We start from the raw sequence: 25,872 nt of genomic DNA, 5'->3' as shown, positions 1-25,872 counted from the left end.
CTTATCATTTTTAAACAATTTTACTTAGTTAGCCATGGAAACAAGTTCAAACGTCACATTCAAACTTTGTAATTTAAAATAAACAAAAATTGTAAATATGTATTTTTCAAATGAAGAAAAGCGTGTTGATCTCGCACATCAATAGAATGGTTCCAACATGACTTTCATGATGACACACCGCCCCCCACCCCCGATAATGAAGGAAATGTTAAAATTATTTATATCATAATAATTATACAAACGCAAGGATAGGAAGAGGTGGACTAATTGCATGGGCCTCCTCGATCACCTGACCTATCCATTTTAGATTTTTTTATGCGGTATAGTTGAATTAAGAGAAGCACTCGAAGTGGCGGTACGAGAAAGTTTAATTAAGTCGACCGGTCCTTCTGTTAGAATAGGTAGTAATTCAGTTTTAAAAAGATGCAACTCAAAACAATGGCGGATTTTTTGAACATTTTCTAAAATAACTTAAAGTGTATGTAGTGATATTATTTTTTTAAGTTTTAGTTTGTGTAATGTAAATTGTAAAGAACCGTTTAGTAATTTATTCTGACTTTTTATAAGTTATAAATTATAACTGAATAAGAATACCATGCAATCTAAGTGAAATTAGTCAAGAAAGATAAGAATTGGCTATAAGTAAATTTAACTTTTCTAACATGTCTTGAAAACCGTTCTCTAAAAGACGTAACATTCACCGGTCAACGTATCCTCGAAAATGTATGGTCAAGAAAAGTTGAACCAATAATCCTACACGCTTTTCTTCATTTGAAAAATGCATATTTACAATTTTTGCTTATTTTAATTTACAAAGTTTGGATGTGAGAGCTTCACATTTATGAGAGCAAAGACGATTAAACTTGTTTCCATGGCTAACTAAGTGAAATTGTTTAAAAATGATAAGAATTGGCTATAACTCAGTAATTTTTCGAAGAAAACATATTATAGCTTATATCGCTGAAAAGCTTAAAAAATGGCGCTTTTTATGAAGTCACGGCCAACTATGGTTTCCATTTAAAAAAACATATGTTTGTGTCGTATGTCAAAAATGACAGGCTTTAGAAAAATATGGAGGACACAGTCTCATCAAGGATGTGATTATCTACAACTTTTATCTGAAAACGTTTTGTCTAAAATAGCTTATAATGGGATTAGGGACAATTTTTAAAATAGACGAAATTTGTTTTTTTCGAAATATCTAGTAAGCCATGAACTTTTTCAAAAATCTGAAAGGCGCATATTTATGACCCCACAAAACTGCAATTCTTTCCCTATTTAACTATCTCCCGTAGTTTCCGAGATACCCATAGAGAACACCGTAGGAAACTCACCCTGTATAATTTGATTCCAAAAATAAGTAGTAGTTCTATGTCCACGGAAAATTGGGACACCCTGTACAACATAAATAATAATCTGTGGACACTTTTTTAGCATTAAAATATGCAGCACTTTATAGTAACTTTTATCTACAAAATGTCGTTAGAATCGCTAAAGGCACTTTGAGAGAAATTAATATATTAAATCGAAAAAAAAAGAAGAATTTAACACCCTGTAGCTACGAAACAAAGCAGACTGGAACTCATAGTGTGTGTATATACTACTATGTACATATACTATGGACACATACTGTGTGTAGCATCTTTAGTTTCATAAAAAATAGGACAATAATGTGAAAATCACATCTTTGTATCTCTACTGATAAACGAGAAAGCCTGTAACGTACACACGAAAATAAAACACCCTGTACTGTAATCTAAAGTATTTAGTTTATGAGCAAACGTTCACAATTTCATTGTTACCGTTACTTTTACTAGTGGGGGTTAAAATAAAGATCATGACATCAACAGATTCGATTCGTTTTATATCGACAAATTTCTTAAAATCACCCATCCCTATCGAAACAAAACATTGATATACAGATTCGCGGAATACCGCCGTCAAAATGCAGTTCCCAGATTTATCGTCTCATCGCGATTATTGTTCCGGCTCTAAAGTTTACATAAAAAAGAAAAAACTATCGACGTTTTGCTGCCATACGTTTTTGCTTGCGCCTCTTGCTTCGACGATATAACGTTTCATTTCTTTGCAAAAAAAAAGAACGACTGGTCGCTTTGAAGTCGTTTTAGCCACGGTTTTCGATTCGCGAACGGCGTTATTTATAATTGTGCGGCCAGAAAAGAGCCAGTTTTATTTATTTTTCATCGCAAAGAAGAAAGATGAGAGCTATTAAGATGAAGCCATTTATGCTTACAGTACAAACATAAATATAATAAACCGCTTCAGGAGAATATCTGATGGATATTTTGTTACAGTTGGTCACACTCAGACACTCAGTCACTCGAGTATTGAAATCCTCAGTATACCCCGAGAATTTTTGTCGATCCTCGAGCGCGTGAATTACTGTGCATGAACTAACACCGTGTAGGACATACCGTGCTCACAAAGATATAAATTATATCTAAATTATATCTGCAAATCGCATTATATCATAATATAATTATATAATTGTTGTCTTGCCGCTTCAAACCAGGCTCTTCGACGGCTTTCATCCAAAGGAACAGTTATAAAAACTTTTTCTGGAGAGCCTTCACAAAACAAACTTTAACACCCTTCATTACAAAAATAATAAAGAGGGTACAATAAAACAAAATTTAAAACTCAAAAGTATTTAACGCCAAACGCAAAATCCACAAAATACAAATCTAACCTCGAACCCTCGAACGCCTCGAACATCCGAACAACTTTGGTAGTGTTTAGTGCTTCGATAAAAATGGCAGTAACCTGTTAATTATAAAAATTTAAGTTTTAATTTCTAGTAGTAAAAAATATAAAAGTAAATTTAATATTGGGGTAATAAAGAATAATCTATACTAATATCATAGAACAAGGGAACTTTTCCTTAAACTATGCTAATATATAAAATCCTTAAGTGACTGACATACTGATTAATCACGATCCTGCTCCAACCACTCAACGTAAGAAGCTCAATTTTAGCATACAGGTTGATTCTAGGGTGTAGAGGTTAGATATGAAGGGATTTTTCGAAATTCCAGTTCCAAGAGGGTGAAACCACCCCTCAAATATTACAATATTTTTTATTTAAAAAACGGTCAAGTTTCCGAAAAAACGCTTAAACACGTATATTTTATTTTGTTGTTTTACATATATTAAGATTTTTTAAAAATGTATACAGGGTGTTTCGAAAAATCTGGTCATTGATTAATCACGATCCTGCTTAAAGCGCTTGACGGAAAAAGCTGATTTTTGGAAAATAGATTGACTTTAGGGTGTAGAGGTTCGATAAGAAGGGATTTTTCGAAACTCGAATTCTAAGGGGGTGAAACTATCCCTCAAATATTAAAATATTTTTTATTTAAAAACCGGTGAGTTTTTCGGAAAAAATCTTAAACAAGTATATTTTATTTTGTTGTTTTACATATTTTAAAATTTTGTAAATTTATAAGGGTGTTTCATAAAATATGACCACTGAGTAATCACGATTCTGCTTAAACTGCTTGACGTTTAAAGCTGATTTTTGGCAAACGGATTGACTGTGGGGTGTAGAGGTTCGATAAGGAGGGGTTTCTCGAATCTCAAATTCCAAGAGGGTGAAAACGCCCCTCAAATATTACAATATTTGTTATTTAAAAAACGGTTAGTCTTTCGGGAAAACGCTTGGACAAGCATAATTTATTTGTTTTTTTTTATATATTTTGAAATTTTTTAAAAAATCATACAGGGTGTTCCAAAAAGTTGGGTAATTTCGAAACCACGATTCTGCTTAAACTGCTTGACGTAAAAAGCTTATTTTTGGCAAACGGATTTTTCGAAAGTCAAATTCCAACGAGATGAAACTACCCCTCAGATATTACCAAGTTATATAATAATATCGCCATATTGTTTTTTCTCATGCTGACATAAATGTGAGAAAATTTTATCCAGTTTGTATGTTAATGGAAATTCCTGCTTTGCTTTATCATCACCATTACAAATGATTAATTCGACGCGAACGAAGTCGCTGGTACAAGCTACTCCCACATAAAAACGTATTTTTTAACGATCTTAATAAAAATAGAAAAATCTAACGTGATTTTAAGATACATGATGTAAATACGGTAGCAGAGAACTAGACACGCCATAATATTATTTTTCAGAGGCTGGTGCCCTCTGTCAACTATTCAGTCTAATGCTGATAGGTGACGTTACAATTTTCTACGCGTCATTTCAAACCAGTGAAATTCGTATTGAATTTGATTTATTATTTATTCCTTAATTGTAACTTCGTTGCATTTCTTTTTGTATTGAGGGAGGAGGGAGTACAGGGTGTCCCACTAAGAATAGCTCTCGGCTGTATCTCAGAAAGTATTAGTCGTAGAGCTTGCGGAAAAAAATATTTATAACTAATGAGACCATGAGAAATTGCTGGAAATAATTTTCAAGCTTGTAGGACGGCCGTTAGAGGGCGTAACTGCTATGGAAAATAACAAAATGGAATTTTTAGGAAATTTTGCCTAGATACGATGTACTATAAATAATAGCTTCATAATCTTCAGTAAATTTTGGATCTTTTTTGTTAGAACTATTTTCCCCTATCTGCTAAAATAAAGTGGTGGGGGGAGGTTAGATCTGTTTTTAATTAAATATTAATAACTCCGGACTGGATGATCGGAATCCAACAAGCGAGGACTCGTTTAAAAGAGCGTTTCTTACTCAATATTGTAGCATATAAACAATAATAATAAGCTTTTGAACGTAGACGCTAGGGGGCGTTGTTTTAAAATTTAACAAACATTGCGCGTTTTTTCAAAAAAATTAAATGCGATAGTATATATAATTTTAGCTGATAGTAAAGAGTAATAACAGCTTAACAAGTCAGCGAAAACCGCATCTTGATATCTTTTTTCAAACCAAAATGATTAGCAAAATTATAATAAATACGAAAATATAAACCCTTAATTACCATATTTTTCTAACGCGGTACCACTAGCCCTCTTGATTATGACCATTCTATTAAAAAATAATATAAAAAAGATTATTTTATTCAAAATATCGACAATGATCCAGAAAACCATAATACTAGGTGTATTAATATCTAATAATATTAAGACACCAATGACAGTGGACAAGAAACGACACCTCAGTGAATTCATGGTAGGCTTTGGAAAAAAGTTGCTTTTAAACGGATAGTTTAAACATCAAAATATTATTATATCAAGATTTTGTTTTTTCAACAGCCTTTTTTTATCTTTTGATTGCTTTTCTAAAAATGCCTTTCTTCAACAGAGAAAAAACGCTGCTAAGACTATCAAAATGTTGATCTAATAACACTTTGACGTTTATACTATTACGTCAAAATCAACTTTTTTCCAAAGCCTACCATGACTTCACTGAGGCGTCGTTTTTTATTAGCTGTCATTGATATCTTAATTATTAGATATTAATAGATCTGGTGTTATGGTATTCTGGTATATTGTCGATTTTAGAATAATCTAATCATTTCTATCTTATTTTTTGTCAGAATGTTCATAATCAAGAGGGAATACCGGAATCAAGGAATCTAATACCCAGGGGCGTAGATAGGTGTATGCTATGGGGGTGGTACTATGATTAAGTCGCAAAAAAAATCACTGTCGGAATTTTTTTGTCGAATTAAAACGACGGCGATTTTTTTGTCTTCAAAAAGATATAAAAACATAACACAAAAATTAAAATATAGATTTGTAAATAACATAAACAAAAATGAAACAACGACGTTTATTTGTTAATTTTCTATAAACTATAAATAAAAAACTCTAAACTATCAAAAAAAAACTATAAAAACTATAAACTATAAATAAAACTACAAAACAAAATCAAGTTTTCTAGTACGCTGTTTGGAAAACCTATCAATAACAGCATCAACCTTTATTTCAATATCTTTATGGATATTGATTAGAGTTAACCCCACTAATCTGTCCTGGCCAATAAGAACACTTTGTGTGCTTTTAATTAGGTCGAACATATTATAAACGATAAATCAACATAATTAAAAGCATACAAAGTCTTCTTATATGTCGGATATTAATTAAAAAAAATCCTTTCATAGTCAATGACTATTTCAATTCTCGTATCTCGTCAAGCGTCAGGGGGGGGGGGGGTACTGTCCCCCAGTACCCCCCCCCTTATCTACGCCCTTGCTAATACCGTGTTAGAAAAATAAGGTAATTAAGGGCTTATATTTTCATATTTATTATAATTTTGCTAATAACTCTGGTTTGAAAAAAGATATCAAGATGCGGTTTTCGCTGATCAGCTAAAATTACATATACTATCGCATTCAATATTTTTGAAAAAACGAGCAATGTTTGTTAAATTGTAAGACAACGCCCCCTAGCGTCTACGTTCAAAAGTTTATTATTATTGTTTATATGGTATAATATAGAGTAAGAAACGCTCTTTTAAACGAGCCCTCGCTGGTTGGATTCCGATCATCCAGTCCGGAGTTATTAATATTTAATTAAAAACAGATCTAACCACCCCCCACCACTTTATTTTGGTAGATAGGGGAAAATGGTTCTAACAAAAAATATTCAAAATTTACTGAAGATTATGAAGCTATTACTTATAGTACATCTTATCTAGGCAAAATTGTGCAAAAACTCCATTTTCTTATTTTTTGTTGGAGTTGCGCCCCTAGCGGTTGTTCTACAAACTTGAAAATAATTTCCAGCAATTTCTCATAGCCTATTTAATTATAAATATTTTTTTTCCGCAGGCCCTACGGCTAATACTTTCCGAGATACAGCCGAGAGCTATTCTTAGTAGTGGGACACCCTGTACTTAATCACTTCAATTGAATTTTATATTAAAAATAACATAAATTTACTATGGTTAAACACCGGATTACAACTTTCGTATTATAGATGAAAATGTTCATCCATATTTTTTTCCAATCCAATGATACAAATTCATTTCGTTCTTGGCCAGTTATTGTTTCCAATTTCCGGCCTTGTCCGTACTTTATATTATTATCTAACTGTTTTCTTACCTCGGTCTGGTAGAAATGGCAACAAACATCCGTCGTCTCCGCGCGCCCGGACACATGGGCGTAGAGCGCGGATTTTCGCGTAGGATCCGATTATTGCCCATTACCGTTTAATCGCCATAATTAGGGTGGTAGAGGGCGCTGCTCGGCAGCCGGAAATGCCGCCGCGGTATCGTGCGCCGCGTTATCCATTATTTTTCCTTCATTCTTCAAAAGGAAAAGCAAGTCGCGCTTAATGGCAGAGGCTGGTATGTAGATCGATTCAGTGGGATCAATAAAATGTCAATGATACTTATAGTAAATTAAGTAGTATTATATCGGGTTTTCTATACGACTTTATGTAATGAGAACATATGAGTTCAGAATGGAGCGTCCATTAATTACGAGAGGTGTTTTTGAGGATTTTTAGACCTGCTCTCTCCCCCTGGTGACGTCTGTCAACAAAAAATGTCAAAATTAACTGTCGTGCGGCGAGACGCAGACGTCGCCCAAGTAACATTTTTGAACACATTTTGAGTAATGTTTCTCATAATTGTGTCTTTCTTGACACAAAATGGAAACCGTATGCCATAAATAGGAAACATTTTCGAAACCTATACCGGGTAGCATATTCGCATCGGACGTAGCTTATTGCACAGCGGAAAGTGCCGAACCTACGCTCGTAACGGACGCGCGTGATCGCACAACCCTGTGCAATATCACACGTCCGATACGAAGTACGAAGACCGGCAGTTTTCTATATTTCCCATGTAGCTGTTTTCCGAGTTATATTTTGTAGACAAGGTGGCTTTTATTTTTAGATGTCAATACTTTAAATTATTTTTCAATATACAGGAGGCATCGTTAGTACTAGACAGGTGTCATTTTTCTTATTTTAAATACTTTTAAATACTTAGAATACTATGTATACTAGTATACTATGTATACTATGTATACTATTATATCATACTGGAATTCTACTAGTCATTCTGGATATACACGTATATCTATCTTTAAGTGTCTGTAAAATGTTAAATATTTTCATTTTAAAAGTCAGAGTTTTCCCTCTTTGACATGCTACAGAATCCAAACGATGCAACAAACAACAAAGAGGTTTGTATTTCCCTGTCTTAGTCTCACATGCTATCTTCGAGTTAAATTAAAACTTAATATCTAGGACAGGAATATGCAAATCATTTTGTTCTGTATGGCATTTCGTCTTGATTCTGTAGCATGTCAGAGAAGGGAGAAACTATCATTTTTCCAATGTTAATTTTACAGATACTGTTGATAGGAGTTAGATATGATTGTCTTATATGAAGTATATTTAGAATTGAGAGTTGAATTCAAATTATATATACAGGGTATATAATAAGAAAGTCGGTACCAGTTCCCATGTTGAAGAAAGAAGAAAGTATTAATTATATTAGAAATTATGTATTGAAGAAAAATTTTAAATTATTGGTATCTATATAAAAATACCACCTTTTATTTAAACTTAAAAAAGCTAACTTAACCCAGCGAAAACGTGGGAAATGGCCAATGATTATGTATAAACATCATAAAAACTAATATAGTTCCAAAAGTAAGTGTTTTATTTAGAAAATTTATTGTCACCTAAACTAATATTCAACTGTACACAATTATTTAAAGAGTGAGGTGCCTTTGTCTTGCTTCCACCTTTTCTCCCCGATTGCATTCGTCTTTTTCCTGTCGCCACTGTCTTTCGCCTTGAAATGGATGTCGGTTGAACACCTATCTTTTTGCCTTGCCTTTGCACTTTGCAATGCGATTTTACAAGGTTAGATCTTGGTTTACATTGATTAAATTTAAACATTTGGAACAATCCACTCATTAAGGATGATGCAGAATTGATATTTTTATTATAAGCTGAGACGCACAAATTTATTGCCCCTGAAAAACCAGAGTGGTCGTCCTTTAAGGCTGCTTTTACATCCTCGTCAATTTTTTTAATAAATCAGGACCAACTGTGTTCTGCTTCAGATACTATTATATTAGTATAAAAGGATTCATGGCAATAAATAGCTAGAAATGCATTCAGTGGGTTTTGCTGCTTCTCAGTGAGTGCTGTCGAAGGACATATTATACTTATTGTAAAGACATTAAATGAGGAATACTTTCATGAATATAAATATCCAATTTTTATATAATAATAAAAGTATGACCCTTCCACTCAAAAGATTTTAGATTTACCCCTGAATGCATTTAGTTAAGTAGTATTGCTCTTTGTTGGAATTTGTGGGAAAATCTAGCTGATATTCATTCTAACCTTAAATTGTCCATTGTAACAACGGATTTCAATAATTAATAGAGGCTACTATATTATAGTATACATACCTCTATTTCTTCTCCAGTTTTTAATTTTGTTCTTATTGTATTACTACTTTCATTAAAGTACTCATAATTATCTGGATAAATGTTGTTATAAATGTATGTATTTTCCATTTTGTTAGATGATCATGCCAAAGTTTAATGAATAAATATTAAACCATCCACTTCTAGCGGGCGTATCGGACAACTGATATCGCACCGTTTCGAGTAATACGCTACGTTCGATACGAGATATTAGTTCGTCAATCTTCGTTGTGCAATAAGCTACGTCCGATACGAATATGCTACGGGCATCGTCTCAAAAGTGGCTCACCCCTATAACTTTTTTTATTTTTTCAGTTAAAAAAACGAGATTTGGTATGTTAGTAGATAACATAAATTAGGATTCAGTGATATATTCACTTGTTTTTAGTCACTTTCTGTTTCACCGGAAATGACTACAACTTTTAATATTTAAATGGCACCCTCAATATTTTTTTACTTTATTCGATAGAAAATGACATTCTGAATAGAATGACATATCATATGTCAATTTTGACATTTTTGCATATGGTTTATTTGAAATTGTACCTTGCAGTTTGTAACGAAAATTTGACTCGAAATACCAAATGTATGGTATCAAATTATTCATAAAAAAATGCTTTTTCAAAATATGCTAACGAGCCACCCTCGTTCCATTTGAAAAAATTGAGATATGATTAAAAATACGATTTGAGCATTTTCTAACTGGTTTGGACAAGACACTAAAAACATTAGACGATCAAATCTATTTTTCCAAGGCTCCTTGATTAAGGATTTATGTTTTTAACATAGCCATTGAATTTTAAAATACGATTTTTTATTAAGCGAGAATGTCAAGTTGACATATCATATGTCATTCTATTCAGAATGTCATTTTCTATCAAATAAAGTAAAAAAATACCAAGGGTGTCATTTAAAAATCAAAAGTTGTAGTCATTTCCGGTGAAACAGGAAGTGACCAAAAACGGTTGAATACGTCAATCAATCCTAATTTATGTCATCTATTAACATACCAAATCTCGTTTTTTTTATCTGAAAAAATAAAAAAGTTATAGGACACTTTTGAGACGCACCCGGTATATTTTATATGGTTTTATTACATGTGTTTCCGATGTGGTGGCACCAGCCTGAAAAAAAATTACATTTCCGTGAGTTTTTACGTAAAAGATATCCTTAGTAAAAATCGCTACGAACAACGTTCTCAAGATATTTAGAATGGAAATAGTCAATACATGTTATTATTAACATTGATAGTTATTTAACTGAAATAATAAATTTGGAAATTTTTATTTTTTTAAATTAATCATATATTTTTCTGCGAAAAAATGCTGATAAAACAATTACTGTTAAACTTTTGGCACAAAAACATTTCAAATTTATGTATTCAGTCTAATAACTATTTAGTCAACATGTTTAATTTATGTCAATAATGACAGGTATTGATAATTTCGATTCCAAATATCTCGAGAACCATTACTCGTAGCGATTTTTACCAAGAGACCTTTTTTCCGTATAAAACGTCGTAAATGTATATTTTTTTACTCAGTAGTTTTATACAGATACGGACAAAAAGTTATTACTCTTCAAACCAGTTAAAAATATGTAGGTGGCACCCTCTACAAGTAGGAGTCATATTGACAGCAAAATCAAATTTCTCATGTCAAAAAACTCCCAGACACCAATTTTCATTCAAATATTGACGTTACTTCATAAATTAATTTGAAAAAATCGAAATAAAAATGAAATTTTTACACCCTGTATCTCCGAAACTAAGTATATTATACGAACATACATTTATACGAACTTTTTTACTTATTGTTATACGCAGAATATGCTGACGAAGTTTCCGGAATACAGTTTGGACGACCCTGTATGTAAAATATAAAAGACAACTCTCATAGTTAGTAGATAGCCAACTATCCTTTTAACAGACACATCATAAATCATAATACCTAGGTATTTGTAGTTTTTTTAACTTGTTGCGATCTATGGTAGTTAACTTCAAGTTTTTTAGGTAATACCAAATTAATTACGTGTAATCTCCCATGAGATCGGTATTAGAAGGGATAATCAGACCCACGAAATTCTACGAAGAATAGGTTTGTCGTGGGCGGCATTTGGCAAACTAAGGCATATACTGAGATCTGATATTCCCATATCTTTAAGAAGAAAGATCTTTAACCAGTGTGTCTTGCCTGTCCTCACGTATGGAGCTGAAACGCTTACTTTGACAAAAAAGAACATACATAGAATACAGGTCATGCAACGGAAAATGGAAAGGTCTATGTTGGGAGTTACACTCAGAGATAAAATACCCAATCATACAATACGAAATCGAACAGGAATAAGAGATGCGGTGATATCTGTCTTACATCTTAAATGGAATTGGGCAGGACATGTGGCTAGGATGACACATGGACGGTGGACAAACTTGTGGAATGGAGACCGAGACACGAGGCCTATAGAAGCAGAGGACGACCTCCTAGTCGATGGACAGATGACATTAAGAGGGTGGCTGGAAACTGGATTCAAGTGGCACAAAATAGAAGGAAATGGCTAGAGTTAAGAGAGGCTTTTGTTCAGCAGTGGACGGTATAAGCTAAATGATGATGATGATGATGAATCTCCCATATTGTATAAGTTGCACGAAATTATGTAAATGTTGATACAGTATGATCGAAAAAAAAACGGCGTCAAAAACGACTGGAGAATGATAATCGATGATAATTTTGGCGAGGTCAATTTCTGCACGTCATTTACTAAAAATTCGCATAAAACTTAAGAACAGCTGGCATTAGGCGCCATTAAAAAATAAAGAAGAGTACGGGCCAATTAAATGACGTCCAAGGCTTGACCTCGACAAAATTACCATCGACTGCCATTTCCCAGCCTTCTTTGACGCCGTTTTTTTTCGCGATCGTATGGTATTTCATACCGTGTAAGTTATTATATGAAACGAAAATATTAATATTATAATAAACATGGCAAATTCGTTTTCTGCTGAAACGAACGGTAGCCAGAGCCATCAGACGAGAGGTTGGCTCCGCGCGCACAATTACGCGACCTTGAAGCCGTCATGCAACTGTAACCATTACGTAAAAGTAGGAAAAAAATCCGACGAGAAAATGTTAACAACCTCTCTTCTTCAATCAAGGTCAGTAAAATTTCTACTTATATGTATCTATCTCGCCTCGGATTGCTTCTATAGGTATTTAAATATCTAGACCACAATTTCTAATTAATATTAATTAAAAAAGTTATATAACGGCAAATATATACCTTAAGAAAATTTTACTGCCAATATTAATTAATGTCCTATGGAAAAATTAAGATTGGCACTAAAAAAAAGATATTATCATTAAATTTCCATTCCAAAAATACCATAATGTTATATACTACAGTATGTCTCCAGATTGTCTTTACAAGAAGAAAAACTTTTTTATTACTGACATTTTGAGAAAAATGCATTTTTCCTAAAAAAATTTGGCTTGTTCTGAAATGGTTAATCCCGTTTATACTTTTAAAAATCGCCATACCGTTTTAGAGAAAATAAAAAAAATTGGCGCCGGGAGGCACGTATACCTGATTTTGATGTTATTACAAATTTTGTTGCAAATATTATTCCTAATCTTAAATTGAAAACCGCGTTTCGCTGGCTACTGTAATTTTCGAGTTACGATTTTTAAAAATTTTTAACCCCCTCCCATACCCCCTTACCAACCCCCCACCCCCACCAAAAACTAATGGCCAGATTCTCGGGTGCCACAGTATTTTTGTGCCAAATTTGGTAAAAATTGGTTTAGCGGTTTTTGAGTTATCGTGTTACAGACAGACGGACAGACAGACACCATGAAAATATTTTGTATTTAGGGCATTTATGACCCAAATAACTAAGAAATTAAAAAATTTTTTTTGCCGATCTTAAAAAATAAAGTTGATGTTCGGTTTGAAAATCTAATAACACCATCTTGTAGAACAAAAAAAGGAGAAATTGAATGTAAAATTTATTTTGATATATCTATTCAAACAGAAATAAAAATGAAATCGCTAATATACAGGGTTGTTCACCACATACGACACGGAGTATTGTAGCTAAACGATGAGATTTTTACAAATTGTAAGTTTGGGGTTCGTTGAAGGACTATTAGAGCTACAATTTAAAAATATTTTTACAAGATTGTTTTACAAGACAAAGTTGTATTTTTTTAAATGGAACACCCTGTATATTATTACATTTTTAGTTTCTACGATTAAAATAAAGGTAAATTTGATTAAGGTTTATTATACTTAAACCTTACCGTTTTTGAAATATTTTCAATTTTGTGAAATTGCAGTAAAAATTTTAAAGCTTCATTTCTCCAAGGGTATCAATGTTTTTAATATTAAATATTTAATGAAGTTTATTTTAATATTAAATATTTAATGAAGTTTGAAAAAAACATGTTATATTCGCCACACTTTTTTGAAGCACCCTGTATACTGTATAATAATTTTAAAATGTGTATCTTAACCATCTCTATAACTTTTATATTTAATATTTTTTTGTAAACCTCGAAACAAATGAGATAATGGACTTTACTCTATCGTTGACTCACCCTGTACTTTATTCATAGGTTGTTTTTGGTTTTGGTTTGGCTTGGGTCGTTTGAGACTTTAATCAAGATTCAAAAAAACATATGTACGAAAAACTTTACAAACATATTTTTCCTCTACGTGTCTCATTTTCTTTAACACCCTGTATATTTCTAGTCCTTTTTTTATTAAATCGAAACCTATAAATTTTCGCCATCACGTTGTTTTAAACAGAACGTAACCGCGTCTTATTTTCATCGTCATTTTTTCTCGTTCTTTTTCTATGCTCTACAGTGCTAGCTCCTCAGTTGGTGCACGGTTCAGTTGAACCAAATTATTTATTCTTATATTTAATAATAATGTTGAACGCCGTGTACCGGCGGTGGTACTTAGCGGTGCTATTCAGACCGACAACGAACAACGAAAATTGTTCACTTTTTAATCGGATTTATACAGGGTGAAGCAGTTAGAATTAAATCGAAGAAAATAATCGAATTGTTTTCTACATTGTTTTATTGGACCGATGTGGATGAACTTTTGAATAAATATAGTGCAACTTCTTTAATCGGAACAGCTAACTGTAACGACCGATTAGCGAACAGGATGATTCAGGCTTCCGAAAAAGCTCTATATTAGGTTTTTGGTTAGGTTTTATTTAATCCTTTTGTTTTATTAAGTACTTCCTATACCTAATCGATATGTATTGAGATAATTGTTTTTTTTTTAATATTAGACGTGATCTGGCTTTCCCTCCCAAGTTTTTATTAATTTATCGTAACTTTATACGAACTATAGTTCATATCAAATAAACTTTTAGTCACGTGATTAAGCTTGTCCGGCACAGCGTTGCTCACCTTTACATATTTTCTTTCAATCAAAATACACACACCGGAAAAATCTAGGGATATCATTTTATTAAAGTTAAAAATAAATGTTTTGAGTAAACAACCACATATTTGTAGGCCGATTCTTTCTACTTCGATTGAAACGAAGTAGTCACACTAGTTATTTCTAAATTTGGGATATTTGCAGAAGTGTTTGTGCATTTTTTGGCAAATGTATAAAAAGCACATAGCATCAATTGTTCGAATTTAACCTGTACTGGCTATGTTTTTATGATAACTGGCCAGAATTCATTCAAATAACTCTGTTTAGTATTAAACGACATTATGGAGCGTAGACATCTTAACAGAGACGAAATGCTAAGGTCCATGGGTATGCTCGAAGCTGGAATGCGCCAAATCGACGTAGCTAGAGCATTAAATACAACGCAAAGTGTAATATCGCGATTAAGTGCACGCTACCGTGAGTGAAAGTGGTGATGTTGCTGAAAGGCACACAGGGTGACATCGCGTTACTACCCCTCAGCAAGATCATTTTTTACAATTAAATGCTCGACGCCGACCGACTCTTACAGCACCAGAGCTTAGTTTAGTTCTCCAGAAAACACATAATGTAACCGTTAGTCCTGACACTGTTCGCAATAGATTAAGAGAGGTCAACTTAAGAAGCAGACTCCCCTGGAGAGCTCAACCCTTAACGAGAGGAAATCGAGAGGTACGATATTTGTGGGCTCAAGATCATGTTCAGTGGTCGAATGAACAATGGGCCAATGTTCTCTTCGTGGATGAGTCACGCTGTGGAATTCATCCGGATTCGAGAAGGCTTAGGGTATGGAGAGAACCGGGAAATTTTATTCGGTTGGATCATGTTCAGGAAGTGCACCCTTATCAAGGTGGAACAGTTATGGTCTGGGGAGGAGTCCAGTTAGGCCGAAAAACCGATCTCGTTTTTCTTGAAAGGTTTCTGACAGGAATCACATATCGTGATTTAATTCTTGAGCCTGTCGTGTTACCATATGCCAATGATTTTGGGAGAAACTTCATCCTCATGCATGACAATGCACGGCCTCATAGAGCTAGAGTTGTAAGTGAGTTTATCAATGCTCATCAATTAAACATCTTACCCTGGCCGGCACAATCTCCTGACCTCAACCCCATCGAGCACGTATGGGACGCGGTCCAAAGAAGAATTTTGAGAATGGGTATGCCTCGTGAAACTCGTGGGATCTGGTTCGGGCCGTGAATGTAGCGTGGCAGGCTGTACCTCAAGAAGAGATCGACAACCTGATCAGGAGCATGGAGAGACGATGTAGGGCTGTAATGAACAGTAGAGGAGGCCATACCCTTTATTAAGTAAAAATGGTTTTATCTTTTTTTTTAATTCACAGTTTAGAATAAAAAAAAATGTGTGTATTTTTTTGAGTCCAATAAAAATCAAGGTAAATTTGAAAAATTCGGTAAATTTCGCATTTTTATTTCCAATAAGTCCTGTAAACTATTTGTTTATTTTAATTTGATTATATCAGAAATGCAAATAATAAAATTACTGACGATGGCTGGATAAAATTGTAATATCCCTAGACTTTTCCGGTGTGTGTATTTTAAGAAACAAAATTAAATTTATTATAAATATATAAGTTATTATTTACACCAACAAAACTCACCTCTTTAACACGACTTACGGGACATAAAGAGCCATTACTACCGCTTTCCCGTTCAAAATATTCTAATAAAGTTGCGATGAGTTATTTTACAGCTATTAAGGTATCATGTACACTTCGCACTAAAAGAGGTTCTAAAAAGAACAATGTTCGACTTCAAGGTCTGCTAGTAAAAATTTTTAAGCTTAAAATATCACAACAGATTGCATTTAAACCAAAGACTCGTAATATAAAACTAAAGTGTCAAAACGAACGAAAATGTCATAAAATAAATGTGGCAACTTGGCATTTTTTATAGCAGAGCCACCGCTTGAATCCCCGGCGGGAAATTTAAATTCCAGTTAGTCAGCCCGGTGTCGAATATGTCCACGGTTGGCAACAATGAATTTAAAAATTGCGCCTCCGATTACGTAACTAAAAGTTGACCATCTTAAATGCTCTAAATATGATTACTGTAGCTCTAATATGAAATAACTTCCTTATCATATAAAGAGCCAAATAGAACGCATCATTTGTCTTTATAAAGTCAATTTACTGACAAAAACTCATTAATTTAGAGGCAATAAAGGCCAGCCTAGAACGGTTTGGTTCAATTAAAAACCCAATTCATTACATCTGGTTAAATACCCGAGTGATATATAATATCAACGCCATGTTCGCCAACATTCTCAATTTGCCAAGTTATTAATGCTTAATATTTCCGTATACATATACAGTCACGGTAAGTGGCTACGGAATATCTATATAAATACTGGACGTTAGAATTTACAACTTTAAAGCGTTAAGCGTGTACTCTGTGTTATAAAATATACCTACATGGCCTACAACATAAACATATTATCACTAGAAATGAATATAGATGTGTGAATAAATCTTATTACTAAGATAATAATTACTTATCTATATTTCATCTCAATTAAACTTTTAAATACGTAATCGAGGGCGCGATTTTTAAATTCATTGTTGCCAACCAGGGACATATTCGGCGCCGTACTGACTAACTGGAATTCAAATTTCGCGCTGGGGATTCAGGTGGTAGCTCTGCTGTTAAAAATTAAGGTGAGTTTTGTTGATGTAAATAATAACTGTTTATATATTTATAATTAATTTATTTTTGTTTCCTAAAATATTTTAATTAAAAGAAAGTATACAAGTGGGCAACACTGTGCCGGTGAAGCTTAATCACGTGACTAAAAGTTTATTTGGTATTAACTGTATATTTATATCGTTATTACCCAAGAACAGTTAACCTAATAGGACTGCTCATTCGGCCGAAAATGTCTGCCAGGTGTATGCGAAAACTCCTCGCTTTGTGACGTCATTGTAGTCCTTGTCATGATAGTGTGTGTATTATTGGTTGCCGTATGCAAAACATTCATTATTTAGTTTATTAATTTAAACACCTTATATGTATGCAGTATAGAAAATTAACTGTATAAATCGTATTAAATACTCGGATAATGCATTTTTAAGAATAGCAGTTCCCAGCATCACCTTTTGCAGGCATTCTTTTTAGAGTACCTCCATAGTTTGCTGTAAAATAATTAATAAACAATATCGTAGGTACTTAAGCACTTAGTCACAATCCACAACACAAGATGAACGTATTTACACACTCTATAGCTCTAAAAACTTTAAAAACACCTTTATCGCATTTAAAATCGACTATTTTGTCAATTAACTCAACATTTCTCAGCTGTTATTTTTATAAGTTTACCTTAGGCAACCAATAATACAGACTATCATGACAAGGACTACAATGACGTCACAACTGTCAGCTAAAACGCGGGAAGCGGCGAACGTACGTCTTACGAGGATGAGCAATCCTATTTTTTTTTATAGATGGGAAAAGCCAGCCCTTTACAGCCAGAGTGTGGGGGTCACCTCTCACCCGAATCATACCCACTAAAAACCCATCTGTAGAGTTACCTCTTCGATCTCGGAACCGCCTTGCGGCATTACTTCTGAGACTGAAGATTATTTCGCCTCAACAGTTGAGCAATCCTATTAGTGTTTACCGTTCTTGGTTATTACCTATATTAGAAACGTTTGGGTACATAAACTCATAGTATATATGTTACGGCTAAAATGGATACTTGGCACCTAACCCACAAAATAACAGCGTTTTTTGCAAAATAGCTGGCTAGTTGAAAACTAGCCAAGTATCCACTTTAGCCGTAACATATATAATTCTAATATTCAATTTTTAAACGAACCGTATTGTAAGCAATGAATCAATTCTCACGATTCTTTGAATGAACGAGCCGTAGAAACGAACAAGTCGCATTGTGATACGAGTCAATTCTTACGACTCGTTCGTTCAAATTTTATGGATCCCTGCTGGCCTCAATTCAATTGAACGAATCGTATTGGAAGCAGTGAATCAATTCTCACGATTCTTTGAATGAACGAGCCGTAGAAACGAACGAGTCGCATTGTGATCCGAGTCAATTCTTACGACTCGTTCGTTCAAATTTTATGGATCCCTGCTGGCCACAATTCAATTGAATGAATCGTATTGTAAGCAGTGAATCAATTCTCACGATTCTTTGAATGAACGAGCCGTAGAAACGAACGAGTCGCATTGTGATCCGAGTCAATTCTTACGACTCGTTCGTTCAAATTTTATGGATCCCTGCTGGCCACAATTCAATTGAACGAATCGTATTGTAAGCAGTGAATCAATTCTCACGATTCTTTGAATGAACGAGCCGTAGAAACGAACGAGTCGCATTGTGAGAAAATTCAATTTTTACGACTCGTTCGTTCAAATGTTATGGCTCCGTGCTGGCCACAATTCAATTGAACGAATCGTATTGTAAGCAGTGAATTAATACTCACGATTCTTGGAACGAACGAGCTGTAGAAACGCATGAGTCGCATTGTGATCCACTTCAATTCATCTCTTTACGCTTTTTTACAACTCGTTCGTTCAAATTTTATGGATCCGTGTTGGCCATGATGTCAATTGAACGAACCATATTCTAAGCGATGAATCGAATCTCACGATTCATTTTTAATACTCGTTCAAGATTTGTGAACCTCTAGTACTTTCTAGGTTTTATACAGTAAGGTTTGACTATTATTTATGTTATTTGTCTCAAGTAACAAACACATGGTGAATTAACTATATCTACTTAGCTTAGGTAAATATGTCGAAAAATTGAGATATTTTCGTATAGCGTTAATAACAACCCGGAAAAACCACGATTAAAATAGTAACTATGCGTTTCGTTGTAGGTACAGGGTGTAAGAAAAGACGCGTGGGCCTCGACTTTTACAATTTTAAAATTCAATATCGAGTTAATTACGAGCAGAGCGGCGTTCTGTACCCACGCGAACCTAACTTACAATAAGTCAGTCGTCTATTCTTACACCTCCATTCCGGCAGAGGGAGTTTTCGCCGAATGGTCGATACCGATCGATAATTGCACGTTTCAACGCGATTTTATAATTATCTGCCTTAGACAACGACAAATTTATCGCATTTATATCATTGTTAACGTCGAGGAAGTTGTTAAAAGGTTAACAAAGTTAAAGTATTCGATAAAGAAGACTGTCAAACTTAAATTCCTTCTTAGTAGATTAAGAGATATATACTTTTCTTAAGGAAAATTTCGATAGACGTCAAAAAAATAACAGAATATACAACAAAATACACAGGCAAATTGGCTGTGAATTAAAATGACAGACACAACTGTCGCTACCAGGAATCCTCCCGTTGAACAGACTATATTTTTTTAGTATATCTAAAGAGGAAGATATATAAGCGATACCAATTAAAGCTTTAGGCTGTATTCCGTTGCAAAACCAGGCGAACCAGACCGGTAAACTACGGTAAAGAGCGGTTCCTGAAAAACATCGGTTTGACACGGAACGGTTTGGTAAAATACTGGAAACGTCAAACGTTGACGTTTCCTAAATTTCAATACCTTTACTATAAAATTTATCTTTTATGCATTTTTAATGTACCTATTCTCTGCTTTTACGTTTGCTTCTTTTTTTCAATGGAGTTTAATCTTGAAAAGTACTTTATTAATGAACTGTTAAACTCGTTAGACAGCTCAAGTGAAGATTTGCAGGTCCAATATTAAAATAGATCAATAATAAATAACCAAATCTAATCAATATTTATATTTTTATAGCTTACAAAACGTTCACGATTACTTGTGTCGTTTCTCATGTTTTCTTTAAATGTTCCTGACTTTAAGAAACAATGGCTGCATGATAAATTTAAATAGTCCCAAAAAGTCATTTAGTTAATGAAATTAATTTACCTTTACTACATACCTCCATTGCTTTGGTTGTAAATACAAAACATTATTACAAATTTTAGAAATGAAATGAGAATTTCACTCGAACTTCCAATATTTGCTGGATTTCTGTCATATAAATGACATTGATTGACAAACAAAACCAGAAAAACTAGCCTTTTCGCGCTGGTTGGTTTGGTGGCAATTATGATATTTTTGTGGAACCGTGTTCCGTAATAAGAAAACTTTCAGGAAACCGATAGAAACGGAACATAAAACCATAACCAAGGTAAGCACCGGAATACACCCTTAGTTACGTAATCGAGCCACCCGTCCATCCACTCACGTAACGTCGCTTAACTTGGTGATCTATCGGGAATCTCCATTATAATCTTAACCAAGCCTGTATACGACCTTTGCATATAATAAAATAGCATATTTTTTGTTTTTCTTTTAAACCCATTAACCTTGGACAGTTTTAACAAAACATAAATATATTTTATTTTATACTCTATTTTTTCTCGGTAAAAAAAAGGGTGACTTAATTTAATTTTCATTCGCACTCCACCCCAACACGATAGAGTTTCTAGGACCCGCGCTTTTACCTCGGAAAAAAAAAACCTTCCCTAAGGAAATAATAACCTAGTTGGGAAGGGCATCGCGTTCGGACGCACCCTTCTAGCCTTTGAAAGGGTCGTTCGCGCCCTGTCCGGTCTAGTCACTCTAATTAGGGGTAAAAATAGAGGAAGGTTTTGTTTTCTAACGAGTACGAAGATAACTTTTCTTTTTTGTGCTTTTTTTTGCTTTTTTCGTGTCTGTAGGTAAAAGGTATACCTAGTCTGGGACATGATTAAAGTTTAGAACCGCCTCATTTATTTGTTTATTTAATGTGTTATATTTTAATTTAAATAAAAGCTTTTTTATTTTTGTTTTCAAATTAGATTATCTAATTTTGAATGAAAATATTTTTTAGCTAAGCTTAATTAATATACAGGGTAGTCCGAACTGTATTCCGGAAACTTCAACAGCATATTCTGCAGATCAAAATAAGTAAAAAAGTTCTTATAAATGTATGTCCTAAAATGCTTAGTTTTTAGAGATATATGTAAGGTGCAGAAGTTGCTGTTGTTTTTTCGAAATCATTTCTGAAGTAACGTCAATATTTGGATGAAAATCGGTGTCTGGGGGTTTTTTAACATGAAAAATTTGATTTTGATGTCAATATGGCTCCTATTTGTAGGGGGCGCCACCTACATATGTTTTAACTGTTTTGAAGCGTAATAACTTTTCGGCCGTACCTGTATACTGAGTGAAAAAATATACATTTTCGTTACATTTTACGTAAAAAATGTCTCTTGGTAAAAATCGCTACTAGCAACCGTTCTCAAGATATTTAAAATGTTACACGTTGAGTAGATAGTTATTTGACTGAAATAATAAATTCGGAAAATTTTTATTTTTTAAACGGTTTTATTTAGCTCGACCCGTACGGTATTTACTTATTTGTTTGGGTCAAAATTAGAAATTGAAATTTAAGTACCTTCCTGTTGTCAGATTGATCTGAAATTTGGTACACACCTTTAGTTCCGATGACAATACAATATAGTAATATCAATAACATTGTAAATCTAAGATGACCGCCGGTACAAAATGGCGGATTTTATATTTTTCCACAACCCCCTCTACACTAATAGAATACTGTGATTGTGTGACGTTAGAAGGACAGATAAAAAAAAATAGGTGATTAGATGTATCTACGTAGAGAGAGAGAGAGAGTTAGCGGTAGCTTTACCACCCAAGTTAAGGCAATAGGTTAAAACGTGCTGAGGACTGTATGGCATTAGGGTGGCTAAAAATGTAATGTCGCAAGCGTTTTCCCCTCAAGATTGGGCGCCTCTTGTTGTATATTATAGCCTTGCCCCTCTACTGAACCTCTGGGGGGGGTCGACCGTTAAAATGTCCATTACTCGTGGGAACTTCAAAACCCAAGTGATGAGTTTGCAACAGACAAAGCGTTAAGGGTATACCCCACTAATCAGCAGGTAAACAATCACAAAGCTGCTGTTTTAAATCTATTCCGGAATAAAGGATCTCGAATTTATACCATTAAAGCACAGGACCAACTAATTGACGCCACACGAAATACAGATAATTTAAATTTAGCAAATATAATACCAACAGATATAAATAAAACTGGAGGCTTACCATCAGTACTTGAAATATTTGTAGGAGTAAAAGTAATGTTGCGGTCCAACATTGACGTTACAAAAGGATTGGTAAATGGTGCTATAGGCCACATTACAGAAATTGTTTGGCCTCAGTTCCGTCGAACCCAAATGTACGAAACATATGTACCATCAGTTTGGATTGACTTTGGCAGAGACGGCATACACGTTATAAGCGAAAGCCATACTGTTTCCAGCAAAATTCAATTATGGTACGGCTGAAAGAAGGATGTTACCCTTAATTTTGTCATGGGCATCCACCGTCCATAAAATGCAGGGCAGCACAGTCGACCATGCAGTAGTGTATTTGGGCTCAAAATTGTTTGAGGAAGGGCAAGCATACGTGGCTCTAAGTCGAGTCAAGTCTCTGGAAGGGCTATGTATTGAGGAATTAGATTGTAATAAATTATCAGGTAAAAAACCATGTAATAATGATGCACTAAATGAATTAAATAGAATGAGGAATATTCGGTAGGCATTTCCGTTAAATACTAAAAACTAGAAAATAGAAAATCGGTAAAAAACTTTTAAGTTAAACGGTTTTATCTTATGTGCACTGAAAACTAGAAAATAATAATAATTAGGTATTTTGAACTTCTAGTTCAGAAATATTTTAGTACTAGGCAGAATAGCTTTTAGGCATATTAGACTAAAATAAAAACGTGGGGCCCATTAACTATTGCTGTAATACTTTCTTCTATACTAAGTGTGGATTGCATCGACTTACTATAATCGTAACTGGAGATTTTGAGAATCAATAACCAGCCGTGGCGGCTTCACCAGCGAATGCCGAGCTCATGATCTACCAAAGTATAAAGATATGCTTTGCCATAGGTAGGATTTCAGAGGGGCCCCACGTTTTTATTTTAGTCTAATATGTCTAAAAGCTATTCTGCCTAGTACTAAAATATTTCTGAACTAGAAGTTCAAAATACCTAATTGTTATTATTATTTTCTAGTTTTCAATGCACATAAGATAAAACCGTTTAACTTAAAAGATTTTTTACCGATTTTTTATTTAAATTAATCATAAATTTTTCTGCGAAAAAATGATGATAAAACAGTTTCTGTTGAACTTTTGCTACAAAAACATTTCAAATTTATGATTTTGGTCTAATAACTAATTAGTTAACATGTTTAATTTGTGTCAATAATGATAGGTAGGTATTGATAAGTTCGATTCGAAATATCTCGAAAACCATTACTCGTAGCGATTTTTGACAAGAAGATTTTTTTTCTCGGAGACGTTTTATATGTAAAAAACACCGTAAATTTATATTTTTTTACTCACTAGTTTAATACAGGTACGGAAGAAAAGTTATTGCTCTTCAAACCAGTTAAAAAATATGTAAGTGGCGCCCTCTACAGGTAGGAATCATTTTGACATCAAAATCAAATTTCTCAAGTCAAAAAACTCCCAGACACCAATTTTCATCCAAATATTGACGTATCTTCAGAAATTATTTGCAAAAATCGAAATAAAAATGAAACTTCTACACCTTGTATCTCCGAAACCAAGCATTTTAGGACATACATTTATAAGAACTTTTTAAATAAAAAGTTTTTAACTAAGAATAGCACTTGTTACATGGCATAAAATACGCAAATATGTATAAAACTGGACCTCAAATTTCAATGTCAGTGTTTCAAGAATAAGACAATAAGTTGGCTGGCTGATACTGAATAGGCTGTGATTCAATTCCCTTCCCACCTCGCCAATTGTTAACCAAGTCTACCATACACAGGATTTGACAACCCTGTATTTGTTTGTGTTTCTATCAACTGGTTAGAATATTTACTCAACTAGTAACAGTAACTTTTATCTTTTTGTTTACGTTGAGTTAAACAAAAACAAAATAAAAGATTTACTCATGTAAGTGTATTTTTTTCTGGGAAGTAATCATTCTTTCACCATAATTCCTATAATAGATACTTTGATAAATATACGCTCAATATATACCCATACATAGCTTATAAACAATGACACAACAGTGTTTTTGTTACACTATATCATAATAAATATTTATACACATACAAACCTTATTATATACTTTATAATATACACGAATACAGATTGCTAGAAGAATTACACTTTACAATGAAAACTTGAAACTGAAGCAATTCCTGGCGCATTCGCCAATAAAATGAAATAAAATTATATCTATTGTTAAACCAGCACACTGAATGTAATAAATTTTAAAATTCTTAAAACCATTTTTTTGAGTATTTTTTCTCTAAAAAAAATCGCTGAATTATTTCTGACAGTGTACCCTTAAAACGTGATTTTTTTGCTGGATAAACATGTCCCTGATCTGGTAAGAAATTTATCGTATGAAGAGAAATGATATGTTTACCGCTAGATGATATGTTTAGCAGCAATTTTACAGCAAGCAGTGATTTTTACGTCAAAACAGGCGTTTTCTAAAATGTCTATTTTAACTGTTATATTCCAAAATTTTAGTAAAATAAACAGACAGAATATACTGCACTTTATTTTACTGTATTATATTATATACTTACCATATAATATTTTTTGACATTTGTGATTTTATATTTCCTGCAATATTAAAATATACTAAACCACCATGTTTTTTTTCTATAGCAGTTTGTTTTTAAACGATAGTGAAGTTCAGAACAGCATGGTTGTAAATCTTTGGAAATGAGACTGAGTTTTTTTGTCGTGATCTTTTCCCCCATGAATTCCAAGATGAGTACGGCACTATTTTTTACATAACCTCTTCAAATTTATCTAATTTTGTCATTGCCGAGAGCATCCGAGGTCAGTTAACGAAAAAAATATAATTAGAAACTTCAATTTTTAGTTATATCATTACAAAACTAATATTTAACTGCTACCTAGAGCTCAGTAAAAAATGCAGTTGTTTCCAAAAACGAATCAATTTTGTAAAGTAAAAATACAGTTTAAAAAATCGAATATAT

General features: G+C 33.4%; 1 protein-coding gene across 2 annotated transcripts in view; it reads right to left on the bottom strand.

The window, feature by feature from the left end:
* Positions 1 to 25,872, bottom strand: part of LOC115888567 (SH3 domain-containing protein C23A1.17-like) — a 316,006-nt gene that overhangs the window by 263,475 nt on the left and 26,659 nt on the right. The gene's annotated exons all lie outside the window — the stretch shown is intronic.

This window comes from Sitophilus oryzae, unplaced genomic scaffold (genome assembly GCF_002938485.1).
Source record: "Sitophilus oryzae breed Bouriz unplaced genomic scaffold, Soryzae_2.0 scaffold_801_pilon_pilon, whole genome shotgun sequence".
Lineage (NCBI taxonomy): Eukaryota > Metazoa > Arthropoda > Insecta > Coleoptera > Curculionidae > Sitophilus > Sitophilus oryzae.
This window is presented reverse-complemented; position numbering and strand designations above follow the sequence as displayed.